The 20,391-nt window shown below is 38.0% G+C and overlaps 1 protein-coding gene and 1 non-coding gene across 2 annotated transcripts in view; one reads left to right on the top strand and one right to left on the bottom strand.

Annotated features, from left to right (window-relative positions):
* GRM8 (glutamate metabotropic receptor 8) overlaps positions 1–20,391 on the top strand; it is an 801,794-nt gene that overhangs the window by 190,946 nt on the left and 590,457 nt on the right. The gene's annotated exons all lie outside the window — the stretch shown is intronic.
* On the bottom strand, positions 6,863–6,934 carry TRNAQ-CUG (transfer RNA glutamine (anticodon CUG)). The gene has a single exon. It is a non-coding gene; the product is annotated as a tRNA-Gln (tRNA).

The raw sequence follows: 20,391 nt of genomic DNA, 5'->3' as shown, positions 1-20,391 counted from the left end.
TATTTGGGAATAGAAAAAGGTCAAGGACAGAACCCTGCAGCATGATTCTTTGTCCAGGTTGAGATTCTTTTCTTAGTCTGAGTATAGCTGTTGATCCAATTACTAGTTGTCCTAACATTCAATCCACATTTCTCCGTTTACTTCATTTGGGTATGAAAGCCTCTGTCAAATGTTTTGCTGTAATCCAGGGCACATTATTGTCTACATTTTCTGACCAGACTACTAGTCCTGTCAAAGAAAGTTATGAAGTTAGCATACATAATAGAATATATTAAGAAGCTTGGTGAAGACAAAATAGGTACCACAGGTAATTCACAAAGTCAATCACCCATAAGGTAGTAAAAGTCAACTGTATTTATCTCCGTGAAAATAGGGTTTGGGTGAGTCCCAATGACTAATTCTTGTTCTAGGCTCCATTATTTTAGTTTTGCTTTTCATCACCAGAGAGGCATATCCTCATAACAATGAATAATAGAAGATGTCAGGGAAGTACTTGAGTAAGAAATATTAAGTTGTAGGTCAATGTTGAATGGAGGTTAGAAGTTGCTAGAATGAAATACAAGGTGAAGTTCTTAAAAAGCTTATTTACCAAGCACATGTCTATCTTTGGGGGTACTAGTATTGTCATAGAAATGGACTAAAACAGACTTAGAATCCTGACTGGTATTTGATAGTACTGTGATCAGTTGGGTAGTATCTGCCTCTCAGAGCTGCTGTGAGGATTAATGAGAAGTTGTCATAAGTACCTAACATAGTCCCTGTTATAATACAAGCTTAATAATTTATCCTATTAATTAATTCAGTAAGCCTTAATATATGCTATCATGTAATAGAGACTGAGCAATCTTTTGCACGATAACTGAGCAGTGTATATTTTTCCCATCTGAAATATATACATTTTGTATAAGTAAATATGTATACACACTGCATTGGCTCTAGCTATAGTCTACCTGATTCGTTACTGAAATTTTCATTGTTCAGCCAAAAAGTTTGAAAACTTAAGACTGAGACTGTATATACAAGGCCAGATTTGTTTGGTCATTCCATGGAACCATTGGGTTTCAGAGACTGGAGGGACCTTACAAAGTCCAACTTTTTCATATCATAGATTAGGAAACTGAGGCCAAGAGATAATTTCATAAGACTATTACATCCTAGAGCTAAAATCAGATTTGCTTGTTTTTGCCTCATATTACTAGTTAGTCAGCATTAGTTATGTGTCCTACCATATCACATGGAACAGATGCTTCAAAAGGGGCCTGAAACCCTCAAACATGTGATTTGGTGTCACAAACCCCAAAGAGGAAAATGTGATTTCAACCTGGCCTGCTGATTTGGATATGCAAATTAGCAAAACTTAAAAAGATATGCATCTGGTCCCATCCCTTCATGGCAAATAGATGGGGAAACAGTGGAAATAGTGGCTGACTTTGTTTTTTGGGGCTCCAAAATCACTGCAGATGGTGATTGCAGCCGTGAAATTAAAAGACACTTACTCCTTGGAAGGAAAGTTATGACCAACCTAGATAGCATATTAAAAGGCAGAGACATTACTTTGCCAACAAAGGTCTGTCTAGCCAAGGCTATGGTTATGTATGTTTATACATACAGTGGTCATGTATGGATGTCAGAGCTGGACTGTGAATAAAGCTGAGCACCGAAAAATTGATGCTTTTGAACTGTGGTGTTGGAGAAGACTCTTGAGAGTCCCTTGGACTTCAAGGAGATCCAGCCAGTCCATCCTAAAGGAGATCAGTCCTGGGTGTTCACTGGAAGGACTGATGCTGAAGCTGAAACTCCAATACTTTGGCCACCTCATGTGAAGAGTTGACTCATTGGAAAAAACCCTGATGCTGGGAGGGATTGGGGGCAGGAGGAGATGGGGACGACAGAGGATGAGATGGCTGGATGGCATCACCGACTCGATGGACATGAGTTTGAGTAAACTCTAGGAGTTGGTGATGGACAGGGAGGCCTGGTGTGCTGCGATTCATGGGGTCGCAAAGAGTCAGACATGATTGAGTGACTGAACTGAACTGAAATGAAAAAGATATGACAAATCTTGGTGGTGGGTATACTTTTTGTGTATTTGAAATCTTTTATAGTAAATAATAAATTAGTTAAAATTGATCCTTCTTTGTAGGCATATTTCATCAATAATATGGTGTCCATGTTACTACAATGTTGATCACATTTAAAGTATCAATTAAAAAACCTATTTGGAAAAGGAATTGCTCTTCAAAGGCATAACTTGAAGGAAGTTCAAAAGAATCCATGGAAAATGAGAAGCTAAGTTTTCCTTTGTGGAAAAAGTTATCTAGTTAGTTGTGTTGAGTCATATTTGATATCAAAGTGGGGGATAAGGAGGTAGAAGTGATACCCAAAGAATAGGGATAAGACCTATAGAAAGGATGTATAGATACCAGGGGCGAAAGAGGGCATTGGATGAATTGGGAGATTGGGATTGACATATATACACTTCTATGTGTAAAACAGACAACTAATGAGAACCTACTGTATAGAACACAGAACTTGCCTTAGTGTTTTATGGTGACCTAAATGGGAAGGAAATCCAAAAAAGAGGGGATATATGTATAGATAATTCACTTTGCTCTACAGCAGAAACTAACACAACATTTTAAAATAATTATATTACAATAAAAACTAATTAAAAAATAAAACACATTACACCACCTTAAAAAAAAAAAAAAGACTAGGGATAAAGCAGTGAATTGTCACTGTAATGTTGATTCAAAATTATCTTCCACTTGGTGAAATCCATGCTTACAGATAAGATTCTCCTTCAAGGAAAGGTTGCTTACAAATTCAAGGTCATTTTCTAAATCTCACACAGCTTGTCTGTAGACCACAATTTTTTGGTTTTATTTTTATTCTTTTTGCCTTAAAAATACATCTTAGAACACAGGTTCTCTGCTTCCCACTTTGTGCTATGTTATTACTGCCCATCCCAGTTGTGGGGCCATTGTAAACAGGGGACTATTGGGGCGGACAGCTGGACGGTGACCAGGATCTGAGAAGGTTGCAGTCTATGTGTGGAGACTGAAATGGCAGTGGGCTGGGGATTTTCTCTTTGAGGACAGAAATAGATCACAGAGAATGAATTCAACCTTCTCTATTTTGCAAAATGAGGAAACTGAGGGCCCAAGAGAGAAAAATAATCTGCCCAATACCAAAGATCTGTTATCAGAGTTGGCCTTAAAAACTAAGGTAATTTCATAGCAGATTCCAACTGATTTTGTTTTCCTTATTAACTTTTTTTTTTTTGGCCACACCATGAGTTATGTAGAATCTTAGTTCCCAAACCAGGGATTTATTCCCCCTGCAGTGGAAGCATGGTGTTTTAACCACTGAACCACCAGGGAAGTCCTGTTATCAAGTTTTGAATGAACAGTTTCATGTATACAGAAAAGCATGAAAATTAATATTAAAAAACACTAGGGTACCCATTCCCCCTCATGTCAAATTTAACTTGCTGTTATATTCTCTTTAGATTTTTTTTTAAGAATTAAAATTGTTGAGGCCTTATTAATATACATCCCTGATCTGCTTTCCTTTTATCATCATTTTCCAGAGCTAAGCCCTGCCCTGACTATGCTGCTTCTCATCCCTCTAGGCTTCCCTGGTGGCTCAGACAGTGAAGAATCTGTCTGCAATGCCAGAGACCCAGGTTCGATCCCTGGCTTGGAAGATCCCCTGAGGGAATGACGGCCCACTCCAGTATTCTGGCCTGTTTATAATGGACAGAGGAACGTGGTGGGCTACAGTCCATGGGTCGCAAACAGTCAGACACGACTGAGTGACTAACACAGATCATCCCTCTACATGTCCTTATGATTTTGCTTCACACAGACATGCCACACACAATACCCAATGTTATTCAGCATGTTGCAAACATTAAATATAAATAATAATAAACATTATCAAATGTATAAAATTTGATAATAAACATTATAGAACTCTATGCATTTTTCAGCAACCTGCTTTTTTGGCTTAACATGATGGTTTTGAGATTTCTCCGTGTTAAAACCTATAGCTTTAGTGAATTCATTGTAACTGTGAATGGCATTCCATTGCACAAACATACCATGGTTTCTCCATTCTTCTCTGCTGATAGGTATCCAGGCGAGTCCTGATTTTCAAAAGTTATAAGGAATGAAGCCACAGAGATCGTTCATCTGTATCTCCTTTTGCCCTGACGTGAGTTTCTCTAAGTCAGAGTTGCCCTGCTGGGGGCCTGTGAGAGGGTTCTAGTGAGCTGCTCAAGCAGAGTACTGAACAGGGCTGGGACTGGTGACTCCAGGTCACTAGCAGCTTCGTCTTCTTAACATGGGGGTATTGTACAGATACCATCACTTTCTATGTCTGCGTGAGATGTGAAAAGGTTGGGAAGAACTGTATTAAAACAGTGGTTCTCAAACATTAGCATATGTCAGAATCATGTTGAGACCTTGTTAAACTGACTGCTAGCCCCCCTCCCAGTCCCGAATTTCTGATTCAGTAGGTTTAGAGTGGGACCCATGTATTTGCGATCTAACAAAATCCCAAGAGACATTTGAGAGCTACTAGGGTATATATTTAGAAATTGACTGTGTGTGTGCTCAGTCACTTCAGCTGTGTCTGACTTTGCGACCCTATGGACTGTAGCCTGGCAGGTTTCTCTGTCCATGGGATTCTTCAGGCAAGAATTCTGGAGTGGGTTGCCATTTCTTCCTCCAGGGAATCTTCCCATCCCTGGGATTGAACCTGCATCTCCTGCATTGACAGGCAGATTCTTTTACCACTGAGACACCTGGGAATCCCATTAGAAATTAAATAGGAAGTTCCAACTGATTGTTCAGATTCCTTTGTAGTGCAAAATATTTGATCATGATTAGTATATTATATAACCTAGGATATAATTTAAAAATAGAAATGATTTGATTGTATAATCAGATAACTTGGTATTTGCAAGCTTTTGTGTGAAAGGATGATGAAGAGCATTTAATCATGCTCAGAAACAACTTCCCTTTAACTGCAAATTCTATATTCCCTTTTGGGTGTTTGGAACCAGGAAGAAGGCTTTAAAAAGACATTTGAATGAGAAAAGCAGTCCTCCCTTCCTTCCCCTGTTATCTTTATTGTGTAATCAATAGGTACATCACCCATACCAAGGAAGGAAAACAAAAGTTACAATTAGAACACTGTCAGATCTCAGCAAAGTTGTAATCAGAATGTTCTTCCCTGTGTACCTCCTTTGGCTCAGTTGCGTTCCTCTTGAGGTCTACTCCAGTTTCTATCTCTTTTGGTATTCTGAGCATCCTATTTCAGCTTGGGTGTTGAGGGGGTTTCTCACACAGCACCAAGCAGTTCTCAGGACACCAGCCTGTTGTCAGTTCAGTTCAAATCTGACACTATCAACCTGGAGATGGATTCACATTTTACAGGCTAAGGGCTCAGTCTCATTACTAAATCACTCCACCAATCCCCAATTTCAGATGTCAGTTGCAAGCCCTGGTTGTTACCTGTACTTCTGACTAACTGGCTATAGATTAGAGATACCCACAACCTCTTCCTCCTTGGGTTTCATTACTTTGCTAGAGTGGCTCATAAAACTCAGAGAAACATTTTACTTACTAGATTACTGGTTTATTATTAAAGAATATAACTCAGGAACAGTCAGATGGAAAAAGATGCATAGGGCAAGACATGAAGAAAGGGCAAGGGGCAGCCATACTCTCTCCAAGTGCACCATGCTACCCAAATCTCCATGTGTCCACCATCATGGCAGCTCTCCAGGGCCCATCCTTTTGGGGTTTTTATGGTGGCTTCATTACATAGTCATAATTGACTTAATTCATTGGCCATTGGTGATTGAACTCATTCTCCAGCCCCTCTTCCCTCCCCAATGGTCAGGAGATGGGGCTGGAAGTTCCAACGTTTTCATCACTTGGTTGGCCAGCCATGCTGGCAACACATTTTTAGGTACTTTAGGAAAGTCACCTTGTTTACATAACAAAAGACACCTTGATTGGTCTCCTCACTCAGGAAATTACAAGGGTTTTAGAACTCTATGCCAGAAATGGGGATGAAGACCAAATACATGTTTCTGATTATAAATTAGAGCTGCACCCTGTTCTCCTCTTGCACTGCATCCAGTGCTGAGACTGCTTTGGTAAGTTCTGTCTTCAGAACTCTCCTCTTTTCAGAACTTTCCCCTGCTCTTCTCAAAAGACATTTGTCTCTCTTCTTCTGTAAGGATGACACTCTTCTTATACCTTCAGTAAGAAGAGGTCAGTGAAATAAAATCTTTCACAAGCAACAATTCAGGCTGGTAGAGAGAAGTGGAGCTGAAATAGCTGTTCACTCTGACCTCCTTCACCCCTAAGGGGTACTTGGCATAGATCCATAGCTGGGATGAAGAAGCACTGCTACATGTCTCCCGTCTTGGTGAGTGGCCCTTACAACCACCCAGCTGGAAAGTGAGGGCTCCTCATTGCTCCTTCTTGCTTGTGCCCCCTCCACAGTCCCTGCTGATTTGAATCTGTCACCTTTGTCCACCATCCTGCCCCCATGCGGCTCCATCCATATCCCACAGCCTCTCCTCTGGGTGATTAGATATGCTCCTAAGTGCTCTCCATTCCTGTTCTCTCTTCTGATTTATTCTTCACAGAGTAGTTGGACTGACCTTTAAATAACAAGAACTAGATGTGTCACTCCATGGCTAAAATCCCCCCTAGTGGCTTCTCTTTGCTCTTAGGGTTAAATCTAAACTTTTAGCCTGACCTGACCTGGCCCCTGCCAGTCTCCAGCTCCACCTCCTGCAGTCCCCACTCTATCCCGGTTTTCATCTAACGAGGCAGAAAGGTCCCACGGAGATTTGAACTCGGATCGCTAGATTCAGAGTCCAGAGTGCTCACCATTACACCATGGAACCCCCTTGTCTATCCTGGTTTTCAGAAAGCACATCAGACTTCTCACTCTTTTTTCCCCCTAAGCCATTGGATTCACTCCTGTATCAAGCCCTTACACAGATTCTTTTCTTTATTTGAACAGTCCTCTCCTCCTCCACCTGTTTGTGCTTCTTGCTCTGTTGTCTTCAGTGGAGCCGAAGCATCACTTCTGTAGGCAGGCTTCCCTGAACATCCTTTTCCCATCATGCTGGGTTTGGTCCATGGTAAGAGCAGCTCTGCATCCTCCCTATTACTTCATGACGGTGCCCCTAATACTTCCAATTATATATTGAGTTGGCCAAAAGTTTGTTCAGGGTTTTCCATAAGATCTTACAGAAAACCCAAATGATTTTTTTTCAGTCAACCCAATATTTATTGTTAGGTTCCCCTTCAGAATTGTAGGCTTAATGAGGTCAGGGGTCCTGGCTTTTTTATTCTCAACACTGAATCCCCAGGGCCTAAGATCATACTCAGGGAAGATCGTACTTAGGGAATACTCAGTAATTACAAAATAAAGTCTGTGGCTGATTGATTTAAATTCTTGGGAGTCCCCTGGTGATCCAGTGGCTAGGACCCTGTGCTCCCAATGCAGGGGGCCCGGGTTCAATCCCTTGTTAGGGAACTAGATCCCACATGCTGCAACTAAGACTTAGTGCAACCCATATATTGATTGTTCATATATACACAGACACATCCAGACCCAATCTGAATTTCTCAACATTATTTACCTGTAAACCTGAGCCAATGTGGCTGGTTTAAAAACTCAACAGCAAGTGACTAGAGATCAAATTTGCATGAACTATGTTCATGTTGTTTATGTTTTATGTTGAGTTGCAGGAGTCACCCAATTTGTTACTGAAGAGAGTGAGTGAGAGTTGCTCAGTTGTATTCGACTGTTTGCGACCCGTGGACTGACACTCACCAGGCTCCTTTGTCCTTGGAATTCTCCAGGCAAGCATATTGGAGCAGGTAGCGGTTCCCTTCTCCAGGGGATCTTCCCCACCCAGGGATCAAACCCAGGTCTCCCACATTGCAGGTGGATTCTTTACCATCTGAGCCACCAGGGAAGCTGAAGAAGAGTGGAAACATTTCATTAGTAAACCTTTCCGTCTGACTATCTTTCTTACCAGTAATATTACAAAAGACAACTTTACCAGAGTGCCAGATGGGATTTGAACTTGGGAAGGTACCTGTCAGTCAGCAGATTTTACAAAGAGGAAGCAACACTCAAGTGGTAAAGTGAATTTTAAAGAACACAATCTAAGACTCTATAGGGGCATAGGAGCATAATCTTGTGCTTCTCATTTCTAGGGCTAGAGTAAATAAATCTCCAGGTCCTGAAGTTGATTTGAATCAAACTAATATCAAACTAATACTTGAAAATCTGGGTTTATTTCTTCAATAAGTGAATCAAGAATAAAACCTAGAAATTTAGATCTATAGCATCCAAGCAGTATTTAAAAAGAAATATGATTTATTTAAAAGGTTATGAGTCAAAAATAATGTATGATTAATGTAAAATCATGAACTCTGGAAATAATTATGTACTATATTATATGCAGTTATTCATGAAGTGATTTCATATAGTGAAGTCCAGGTTGGTCTGACTCCAGATATCACTCTTTGATGTTGGACAGACTCCAGGTTTAAACCAACTCTGCTTTCTAGTTAGCTGTGTGACCTGGCGGTTATCTTTTTTATGGCCTTAGTTTCCTCATCCATGAAAAGATATGTCTCCATATAAAAACAATAAGAATCATCATCTCATCCATTTAGTCCTGAGGATTAAATGACACAAACTCTGGGGATTAAATAACACGACCTCTCCCTCAGTATTATAATGGCCTCTAGGATAGCCTTGCAGCTTCTACTATGATCCTCACCTTAATAGTCAGAGTGATCTTTTAAAAATCAACCAGAAGACTTAATTCTGCTCACAGTCCTGTAGTGGCTCCTTATTTGCATCAGAGTAAGGCATACTGTGGCCACAGAACTGGAAAAGATCAGTTTTCATTCCAATCCCAAAGAACAATGCCAAAGAATGTTCAAACTACCATACAATTGTGCGCATTTTGCATGCTAGCAAGGTAATGCTCAAGATCCTTTAAGCTAGGCTCAACAGTATGTGAAATGAGAACTTCCATATGTACAAGCTGAATTTAGAAAAGGCAGAGGAACCAGAGATAAAACTTCCAACAAACACTGGATCATAGGGAAAGCAAGGGAATTCCAGAGAAACACCTTCTTCTGCTTCATTGACTATGTAAAAGTCATTGACTGTATGGATCACAACAATCTGTGGAAAATTTTTAAAGAGGTGGGAATAACAGCCCACCTTACCTGTCTCCTGAGAAACCTGTATGTAGGTCAAGAAGCAACAGTTAGAACTGGACATGGAATAACCGGCTGGTTCAAAACTGGGAAAGGAGTAGGTCAAGGCTGTATATTGTCACCCTGTTATTTAACTTCTATGTAGAGTACATCATGTGAAATTCTGGGCTGGATGAATCATAAGCTGGAATCAAGATTGCCAGGAGAAAATATTAACAACCTCAGATATGCAGATAATAACACTCTAATGGCAGAAAGCAAAGATGAGGGTGAAAGATAATAGTGAAAAAGCTGGCTGAAAACTCAGCATTCAGAAAACTAAGATCATGCATGGCCTCCTGTCTCATCACTTCATGGCAAATAGAAGGGGAAAAAGTGGAAGCAGTGACAGGTTTTATTTTCTTCTCCAGAATCACTGTGGACAGTGACTGCGGGCATGAAATTAGAAGACACTAGTTCCTTGGAAGGAAAACTATGACAAACTGAGACAGTGTATTAAGAAGTGAAAACATCACTTTGTCAACAAAGGTCTATATAGTTGAAGCTCTTGTTTTTCCACTAGCCATGTACAGATGTGAGAGTTGGACCATAAAGAAGGCTGAGTGCCCAAGAATTGATGCTTTCGAATTGTGGTCCTAGAGAAGACTCTTGAGAGTCCCTTGGACTGCAAGGAGATCAAACCAGTTAATCCTAAAGGAAATCAACTCTGAATATTCACTGGAAGGACTGGTGCTAAAGCTGAGGCTACAATATTTTGGCCACCTGATATGAAGAACTGACTCATTGGAGAAGACATTGATGCTGGGAATGATTGAGGGCAAGAGGAGAAGGGGGTGACAGAGGTTGAGATGGCTGGGTTTGGATCACCCACCCAATGGACATGAGTTTGAGCAAATTCTGGGAGATAGTGCAGGACAGGGAAGACTGGCATGCTGCAGTCCATGGGGTCACAAAAAGTTGGACACAACTTAGTGACTGAACAACAACCAGGCCTACCAGGGCCTCCAACATTTGGCCCCTATAAGCTCTCTGGTCTCATCTCCTTTCTGCTTCATCTGTCCCGGCAGCACTGGCTTCCTTGGTGTTCCCTGATCACACCAGAAACACTGGCCGTGGGCCTTTGGGACCCCTCTGCCTCCTTCAGGGCTTTGTTCAGAAGGCATCTTCTCCAGGGCTTCTGATCACCTGGGGCAGTACTCTACTCTTGCTCCCTCTCTGACCCCCATCCCTTCCTCTATCTACTCTTCTTCCATTATATATTATTTGCTCTCTTTTTTATTGTTTGCTTCCCTCTGTTAAATAAGCTTCATGAGAGCAGTAATCTCTGTTTGGTTCCCTGATATGTTTCAAACACCTAGAACAGTACCTGGTGTATGTACAGTGTTCAGTATGTACTGTGTGAGTGACTGAATTTTGAATGAAGAAATTTAGTACAGCATCTGGTTCATACTGGATATTGAAGAAATGGTCAGTTTTCTTTTTGATTTAATGAGTGGAAGAGATCTTGCGTTGCTTTTAAAAAACATAGGACGGCAATTTTAAAAAAAGAACAAGAGAAGAAGGGAGAAAGGAAAGAGGGAAGGAGAGAGAAGAGGAAAGAGAACCATAGACATGAGAGATAGTAACAGAGATTAGAGAGCTAGAAAAGGGACTTTTTTTTTTTCAGTTGGAGGGTAATTGCTTACAGTGTTACATTGGTTTCTGCTGTACACCAGTGTGAATCCACTGTAACTATACATAGATCCCTTCCCTCTTGAGCCTCCCATCCCATCCCATCCCTCTATCACAGGGCACAGAGCTGAGCTCGCTGTTGTCTATAGCAGCTTCCCACTAGCTGGCTGGTTCACGCACGGTGGTGTATATATGTCAGTGCTATTCCCTCAACTTGTCCTACCGTCTCCTTTCCCTGCCGTGTCCTCAAGTCCATTCTCTGTGTTTGCATATTCCTGCCCTGCAAATAGATTCATCTGTTCCATCTTTCTCGATTCCATATATATTCATTAAATATAGGATATTTGTTTAAAAAAGCCACTTTGGCCTGCTTCCCTGCTTATTCCCCAGACCCTCAATGTAGGGTGAAAATTGTTAGATTTAATCTGGTGTATGTCGGAGTGGGCAGACATCTTCTGTAAAGGGCCAGCTGGTAAATACTTCAAGCTTTGTGGGCCATTTGTTCTCTGTCAACTACTCAGCTCTGCCATTATAATTTGAAAGCAACCACAGATAATATGTAATCAAATGGGTGTGGCTGTGTTCTGATAAGCTTTTTATTTTTTTAAATTTTTCTGCTAAACAAGTTGTCTAAGCTATCTTTTTCTGACTTCTGGCCCAACATATATTGTTGCTAAATGTTCCTTGTAAACTGCAGTGTAGGGGTTAATTGAAGGAAAATCTAAATATCTGTATCAAGGCTCATTCATGATAAGAACACACATCAAACTAGGAATGCAATGGGTCTTCCTTACCCTGATAAAGAGTATCTAACAAAAAATTATGGCAACATAAATCTTAAAGGAGAAACTTTAGAATATATCATTTGAAGAGGGTAAGACAGGTATGTTCCTATTTCCTATTCCACTTATCATGAATCTGTTAGTCTTGGATAATACAGTAAGACAAGAAAGAGACATATTTATAGGTATAAAAGAAGAAGGAGGAAGAAACTAAGTTTGTTCTTACTTGCAGGTTAAATCATTATTGAAATGAAATTGAAGATAGTCTGCAAACTCTTTGAACTTACAAGAGAATTTGCAAAGCCGCCAGATATAAAATCAATTTATGCAAATTGATAATATTCTTATAATAATAATAAAAGCTAACATTTACACTGGATTTTTATGCACCAGGCATTTTGTGTATATTAACTAATTTGCTTCTCACAACCACCTTGAGGTAGCACTGTTTTATTCCCATTTAAAATTTGAGAAAGCTGTCTCAGAGAGTTTAAAGAATTTGTCCATGCTAACAGTATGTGATGAAATCAAGGTGAACTGACTCTAGAATTTGTGATAATGCTTCTCCTCCTCATATATACCAGAAATAGAGAAATAGCCCATTAAAAATGTAATAGAGTATTTTTCATGATATCAACTAAAATGATATGGTTCTTTGAAATAAATGTAAGAAAAATCTATAAAATCATTATGGAGAAAATATAAACATTATTGAGAGATAAAGAAGACCTGAATAATTAGTGAGAAAATGCTACGTTTATTTAAATGTACATATTAGATGTTTCAGTACTGCAGAGTTATGTTAAAGATGTGTGTGTGTGAGATTTGATAGATTCTAAAACTCAGATGCAAATGTAACATTGCACGAATAGCCATAAAATTCTGAAATTCTGGAATAAACAAGTAAAAAGCAAAAAAAAAAAAAAAAAGGATTTGCCTATGTACTGATTTATAAAACAGAGTTTAGCAAATGGCACAGTTTAGATTTTGGAGTTAGCACAGGGATAGGCAAATACATCAAATAGAACAGAATAGATAGCTTGGCAGAATGCTCATACACATGAGAACTTGGTATATGATGGAGGTGGGATTGTCATTCTTTCTTTCATTGATAGATTTTTTTCATTGATATTTTTGTTGAAAAATTAAACTAGGTTACTACCTTATACCATTTCTTTTTATTTAAGATGTATTCAGAGGGGTGGGATGAAGTGAGAGATTGGGATTGACATATATATACGATTGACACTATGTATAAAATGGATAAGTAATGAGAGCATACTGTATAGTCAGGGACCCTGCTCAGTTCTCTGTGGTGGCCTAAGTGGAAGGAAATCCAACAAAGAGGGGATATATGTATACATACAGCTGATTTACTTTGCTGTATGGTGGAAATTAACACAACCTTGTAAAGCAACCATACGCCAATAAAAAATAATTTTTAAAAGCTGTATTCAGGAGCATATGTAAAAAAGAAAGCTTTTTAACTCTATGTAGGAAATACAGTTGCAACATGGATGATAGATAAAGATAGTGGAGGATGTCTTTATGACATCAGGTTAAGGAAGGACCAACAGACTGAACTACTTGAAGTCAGAGATCTGAATGACTAAAGACCCCATGAAAAGGGTAAATGTAGGCCACATCCTGGTAGAAGATACTAGCATGTATGTCAGACCAAAGACTCTTCCTAGAAGTTATTTTTAAAAAGACAAATAATAGTCAAATAGAAAGATAGGCAAACAGTATGAATAGATCCCACATAGAATAAGAAATTCAGAGAGCCAGGACTGTATGAAGATGCGCTCAAACTAGTAAGTAATCAGGACTAATGTTAAATTAACAGAAAACTGGGATGCCATATTACTCTTTTTGTTGTTTTTATTTTGCTTCTATTATCATTATTTTTTCTTCAATTATTTTATTTTTTAATTGAAGGATTATTGCTTTACAGAATTTTGTTGTTTTCTGTCAAACGTCAACAGGAATCAGTCATAGGTATACATATATCCCCTCCCTTTTGAACCTCCCTCCTATCTCCCTCCCCATTCCACCTCTCAAGGTTGATACACAGCCCCTGTTTGAGTTTCCTGAGCCATACAGCAAATTCCCATTGACTATTTTACATATGGTAATGTAAGTTTCCATGTTACTCCCTCCATACATCTCACTCTCTCCTCCCCTCTCCTCATGTCCATAAGTCTGTTCTCCATGTCTGTTTCTCCACTGCTGCCCTGTAAATAAATTCTTCAGTACCATTTTTCTAGATTCTGTATATATGCATCAGTATACAATATTTATCTTTCTCTTTCTGACTTACTTCACTCTGTATGATAGGCTCTAGGTTCATCCACCTCATTAGAACTGACTCAGATGCATTCCTTTTAATGGCTGAGTAATATTCCATTGTGTATACGTACCACAGCTTCTTTATCCATTCATCTGTCAGTGGACATCTAGGTTGCTTCCATGTTCTAGCTATTGTAGATAGTGCTGCAGTGAACAGTGGGATACATTTGTCTTTTTCAATTTTGGTTTCCTTAGGGTATATGCCTAGGAGTGGGGTTGCAGGATCATATGGTGATATTATTCCTAGTTTTTTAAGGAATCACCATATCATCTTCCATAGTGGCTGTATCAATTTACATTCCCACCTACAGTTCAAGAGCATTCCCTTTTCTTCACACCCTCTCCAGCATGTATCATTTGTAGAGTTTTTGCTGATGGCCATTCTGACTGATGTGAGGTGATATCTCATTGTGGTTTTGATTTGCATTTTTCTAATAATGAGTGTTGTTGTACATCTTTTCTTGTGTTTGTTAACCATCTGTATGTCTTCTTTGGAGAAATGTCTGTGTAGGTCTTTTCCCCACTTTTTGATTGGGTTGTTTGAGTTTCTAGCATTGAGTTGTATGAGCTGCTTATATATTTTGGAAATTAATCCTTTGTCAGTTGTTTCATTTGCTATTATTTTCTCCCATTCTGAGGGTTGTCTTTTCACCTTGCTTATAGTTTATTTTGCTGTGCAAAAGCTTTTAAGTTTAATCAGGTCCCACTTTTTTGCTTTTGTTTTTATTTCCATTACTTGAGGAGGTGGTTCATAGAGGATCTTGCTTTGATTTATGTCATCGAGTTTTCTGCCTATATTTTCCTCTAAGAGTTTTTTAGTTTCTGTTCTTGCATTTAAGTCTTTAATCCATTTTGAGTTTATCTTTGTGTATGGTGTTAGGAAGTGTTCTATTTTCATTCTTTTACATGTAGCCATCCAGTTTTCCCAGCACCATTTATTGAAGAGACTGTCTTTGCCGCATTGTATATTCTTGCCTCTTTTGTCAAAAATAAGGTACCCATAGATTCATGGGTTTATTTCTGGGCCTTCTATCTTGTTTTATTGGTCTATATTTCTGTTTTTGTGCTAGTACCATACTGTTTTGATGACTCTTTGTAGTATAATCTGAAGTCAGGGAGGTTGATTCCTCTAGCTTGATTCTTCTTTCTCAAGACTGCTTTGGCTATTTGGAGTCTTTTGTGTTTCCATATGAATTGTGAATTTTTTTGTTCTAGTTCTGTGAAAAATGGCATTGGTAATTTGACAGGGATCACATTGAATCTGTAGGTTGTGTTTGGTAGTATAGTCATTTTCATAATATTGATTATTCCTATCCAGGAACATGAACTATCTCTCTATTTGTTTATGTCATCTTTGATTTCTTTCATCAGTGTATTATAATTTTCCATGTACAGTTCTTTTGTTACCTTAGCTAAGTTTATTCCTAGATATTTAATTCTTTTTGTTGCAATGGTGAATAGGATTGATGCCTTAATTTCTCTTTCTGATTTTTCATTGTTAATATGTAGAAATGCAAGTGACTTCTGTGTATTGATTTTGTATCTTGCAACTTTAGTAAATTCACTGATTAGCTCTAGTAATTTTCTGATATTATCTTTAGGGTTTTCTATGTACAGTATCATGTCATCTTCAAACAGTGAGAGCTCTACTTCTTTTCTGATCTGGATTCCTTTTATTTCTTTTTCTTCTCTGATTTCTATAGCTAGGACTTCCAAAACTATGTTGAATTATAGTGATGAAATTAGACACCCTTGTCTTGTTCCTTATCTTAGGGGGAATGCTTTCAGTTTTTCACCATTGAGAATAATGTTTGCTATAGGCTTATCATATATGGCCTTTACTATGTTGAGGTAGGTTCCTTCTATGCCCATTTTTTGAAGAGTTTTAATCATAAATGGGTGCTGAATTTTGTCAAAGTTTTTTCTGCATCTATTGAGATGATCATATGGTTTTTATCTTTTAATTTGTTAATATGATATATCACATTGATTTTTTTTTTGCATATATTGAAGAATCCTTGCATCCCTGGAATAATCCCAACTTGATCATGGTGTATGAGCTTTTTGATGTGTTGCTGAGTTCTGTTTGCTAAAATTTTGTTGAGGATTTTTGCATCTATGTTCATCAGTGATATTGACTTATAGTTTTCTTTTTTTGTGTTATCTTTGTCTGGTTTTGGTATCAGGGTGATGGTGACCTCATAAAATGAGTTTGGAAGTGTTCATTTTTCTGCAATTGTTTGAAAGAGTTTTAGAAGGATAGGCATTAGCTCTTCTCTAAATGTTTGACGGAATTCTCCTGTGAAGCTATGTAGTCTTGGGCTTTTGTTTTTTGGAAAATTTTTGATCACAACTTCACTTTCATTGCTTGTAATTGGGTTGTTCATAATCTCTATTTCTTCCTGGTTCAGTCTTGGAAGATTAGACTTTTCTAAGAATTTGTCCATTTCTTCCAGGTTGTCCATTTTATTGCCATATAGTTGTTCATAATAGTCTCTTATAATCCTTTGTATTTCTGCATTGTCTGTTGTAACGTCTCCTTTTTCATTTCTAAGTTTGTTGATTTCTTTCCTACTGCTAATTTTTTTTCTTCTTTTTCCAGTTGTTTTAGGTATCAAGTTAGGTTGTCTATTTGATGTTTTTCTTATTTCTTGAGGTAGGATTGTATTGCTATAAACTTCCCTCTTAGAACAACTTTTGGTGCATCCCATAGGTTTTGAGTTGTCTTGTTTTCATTGTCATTTGTTTCTAGAAATTTTATGATCTCCCTTTTGATTTCTTCAGTACCTGTTGGTTATTTGGAAATATATTGTTTAATCTCCATGTGTTTGTGTTTTTTACAGATTTTTCATGTAATTGATATCTAGTTTCGTAGCGTTGTGATTGGAGAAGATACTTGATACAATTTCAATTTTCTTAAATTTACTGAGGTTTGTTTTGTGACCCAAGATGTGGTCTCTCCTGGAGAATGTTCCATGTGCACTTTAGAAGAAGGTGTATTCTTCTGCATTTACAGAAGAATTTCCTGAAGATATCAATGAGGTTCATCTCATCTAATGTATCATTTAAGACTTGTGTTTCTTTATTAATTTTCTGGTTTGATGATCTGTCCACTGGTGTGAGTGGGGTGTTAAAGTCTCATACTATTATTGTGTTACTGTCAATTTCTCCTTATATGTCTGCCAGTGTTTGTCTTATGTATTGAAGTACTCCTATGTTGGGTGCATAGATATTTATAATTGTTATGTTTTCCACTTGGATGGATCCCTTGATCATTATGTAATGTCCTTCCTTATCTCTTGTAATCTTCTTTATTTTAAGGTCTATTTTTGTCTGATATGAGGATTGCTATTCCAGCTTTCTTTTGCTTCCCATTTGCATGGAATATATTTTTCCATCCTCTCCCTTTCAGTCTATGTGTGTCTTTAGGTCTGAAGTGGATTTCTTGTAGACAGTATATATACGGGTCTTGTTTTTGTAGCCATTTAGCTAGTCTGTGACTTTTGGTTCGAGCATTTAATACATTTACATTTAAAGTAATTATTGATATATATGTTTATATTGCTATTACCTTAATTGTTTGGGGTTTGATTTTGTAGATCTTTTTCTTCTCTTGTATTTCTTGACTATAGAAGTCCCTTTAATATTTGACGTAAAGCTGGTTTGGTAGTACTGAATTCTGTTAACTTTTGCTTGTCTGAAAAGCTTTTGATTTCTCCATTAATTTTGAATGAGATCCTTGCCGGGTACAGTAATCTTGGTTGTAGACTTTTCCCCTTCAGTACTTTTAACATATCCTGCCATTCCCTTCTGGCCTGCAGGGTTTCTGCTGAAAGATCAACCGTTAAGATCAACCGTTAAACGTATGGGGTTTCCCTTGTATGTTACTTGTTGCTTTTCCCTTGCTGCTTTCAATATTCTTTCTTTGTGTTTAATCTTTGTTAGTTTGATTAGTATGTGTTTGGTGTGTTTCTACTTAGGTTTATCCTGTATGGGACTCTCTTGGACTTGATTGACTGTCTCCTTTTCCATGTTGGGGAAATTTTCAACTATAGTCTCTTCAGAAACTTTCTCATATGCTTCCTTTTTCTCTTTTTCTTCTGGGACCCCTATAATTTGAATGTTGGTGCATTTGATATTGTCTCAGAGGTCTCTGAGACTATCCTCAGTTCTTTTCATTCTTTTTACTTTATTCTGCTCTTCACAAGTTATTTCTACCATTTTATCACTGATTCATTCTTCTGCTTCAGATATTCTGCTGTTGATTCCTTCTAGAGTATTTTTAACTTCAGTAATTGTATTGTTTGTCTCTGTATGCTTATTCTTTAATTCTTCTAGGTCTTTATTAATTGATTCTTGCCTATTCTCCATTCTGTTTCCAAGGTTTTTGCTCATCTTTACTATCATTATTATGATTTCTTTTTCAGATAGTTTGCCTATTTCCTCTTCATTTATTTGGACTTCTGTGTTTCTAGTTTGTTCCTTCATTTGTGTAGTATTTCTCTGCCTTTTCATTATTATTACTTTTTAAAACTTATTGTGTTTGAGGTCTCCTTTCCCCAGGCTTCAAGGTTGAATTGTTTCTTCCTTTTGGTTTCTGCTCTCCTAAATCTGGCCCAGTAGTTTGTGTAAGCTTTGTATAGGGTGAGATCTTTGCTGAGGTTTTTTTTTTGTTGTTGTTGTTGTTGTTGTTGTTTGTTTGTTTCTCCTCTGATGGGCAGGGCTGAATGAGGTGGCAATCCTGTCTGCTGATGATTGGGTTTGTATTTTTGTTTTGTTTGTTGTTTAGATGAGGTGTCCTGTGTAGGGTGCTCCTGGTGGTTGGGTGATGCTGGGTCTTGTATTCCAGTGGTTTCCTTTGTGTGAGTTCTCACTATTTGATACTCTCTAGGATTAGTTCTCTGGTAGTCTAGGGTCTTGGAGTCAGTGCTGTCACTTCAAAGGCTCAAGGCTTGATCTTGAGTTTTTGTGGGTTTCTATGTATTCTTCTCCACTGGTCAGGTACTCCTGTCCGCTCTCAACAGGTACTCCTGTTCTTCATGCACTTCTGTGTCTGAAGGTGTATTCCTGATGTGTCCATGGAGAGAGATGTATTCTGTGTCCACCTACTCCTCCACCATCTTGTTCTCACCCTATTTTCTCTCTCTTTTTGCTGCACCACTTGGCATGTGGGGGCTTAGTTCCCTGACAAGGGATCAAACCTGTGTTTCCTGCAATGGTAGTGCAGAGTCTTAACTATTGGACCACTAGGGAAGTCCTGCTATTTTACTTTTATTTTTTGGAAAAAATAAAGATCTGAGAATGTCAAGTGTTAATGAGCAAGTAGAAAGCAATGAGAGTGCATGGTGGTCAACCTCTTTGGAGAGCAATTTGATAATATTTAGTAAGGTTTAAAGTGCATATATCCCTGACCTACTAATTGTGCTCTACATAAATGCCCTTAGGGAGCCTTTGCATATGGATACAAGGATTTCATGCACTATTGTTTATGACATCAAAAACTTAGGAAGAATTTCAATAGATCTTATAGTATATAAGATCAATAGTATATAAATGGATAGATAAGTTCTGAAGCCTGCATAAAATAGATTTTTCTAGAAATTAAATAAATTAACTGAATTTATGTTACTCATTCAACAAATATTTGCTGAGCATCTACTATATGGCAGGTGCTGTTTATGTGCTCAGGGTACATTATGGAATAAAACAGCAACAAAAAAATCCCTCTATTTCTCTTACAGTCTAATGCAAAATCAATGAAGTATAAACAAAATCAATGAGTAAATTGAATAGGTTAATCAACAGTAATAGATTTTGAAATCATACATTTGAACTGATAAAAGAGGATTTCAGGTAATAAAACAAAAATCTGAAGCAATCCTCTTTAGTGTTCACAGGTACATATAAATGGAGGAAAATATGAAAATAGCACTAACTGTGCCCCAGATTTCCCATCTAGTATCTGACTCTGAAAAGAGAGAGGGAGGGAAAGGAGATTCAGAAAATATAAATTACTGGATCTGTAACTTTTTAAAAATTAAAAAAGTCTGAAACAAATATGACAAAATGTGACTTTTACATTTCAGATGGTGGGTACGTAGGTATGGCTGTATTTTTCTTTGTGATTTTTGGTGTATTAAAAGAAATGATCACATAAGAAAATGCCTGAGTCACAAAAGCAGACAGTGGATGTGAGCTTTTGCCGAGATCACTCCAATATTGTTCCTACTTAGTTCTCTGCCCACGGTGGCCTTAAATAACCCTCAGTCTACTTGACTCCATTCCTGCTGGACTTTGCCACAGAATTA

The sequence above is a fragment of the Muntiacus reevesi genome, chromosome 6 (genome assembly GCF_963930625.1).
Source record: "Muntiacus reevesi chromosome 6, mMunRee1.1, whole genome shotgun sequence".
NCBI lineage: Eukaryota > Metazoa > Chordata > Mammalia > Artiodactyla > Cervidae > Muntiacus > Muntiacus reevesi.
This window is presented reverse-complemented; position numbering and strand designations above follow the sequence as displayed.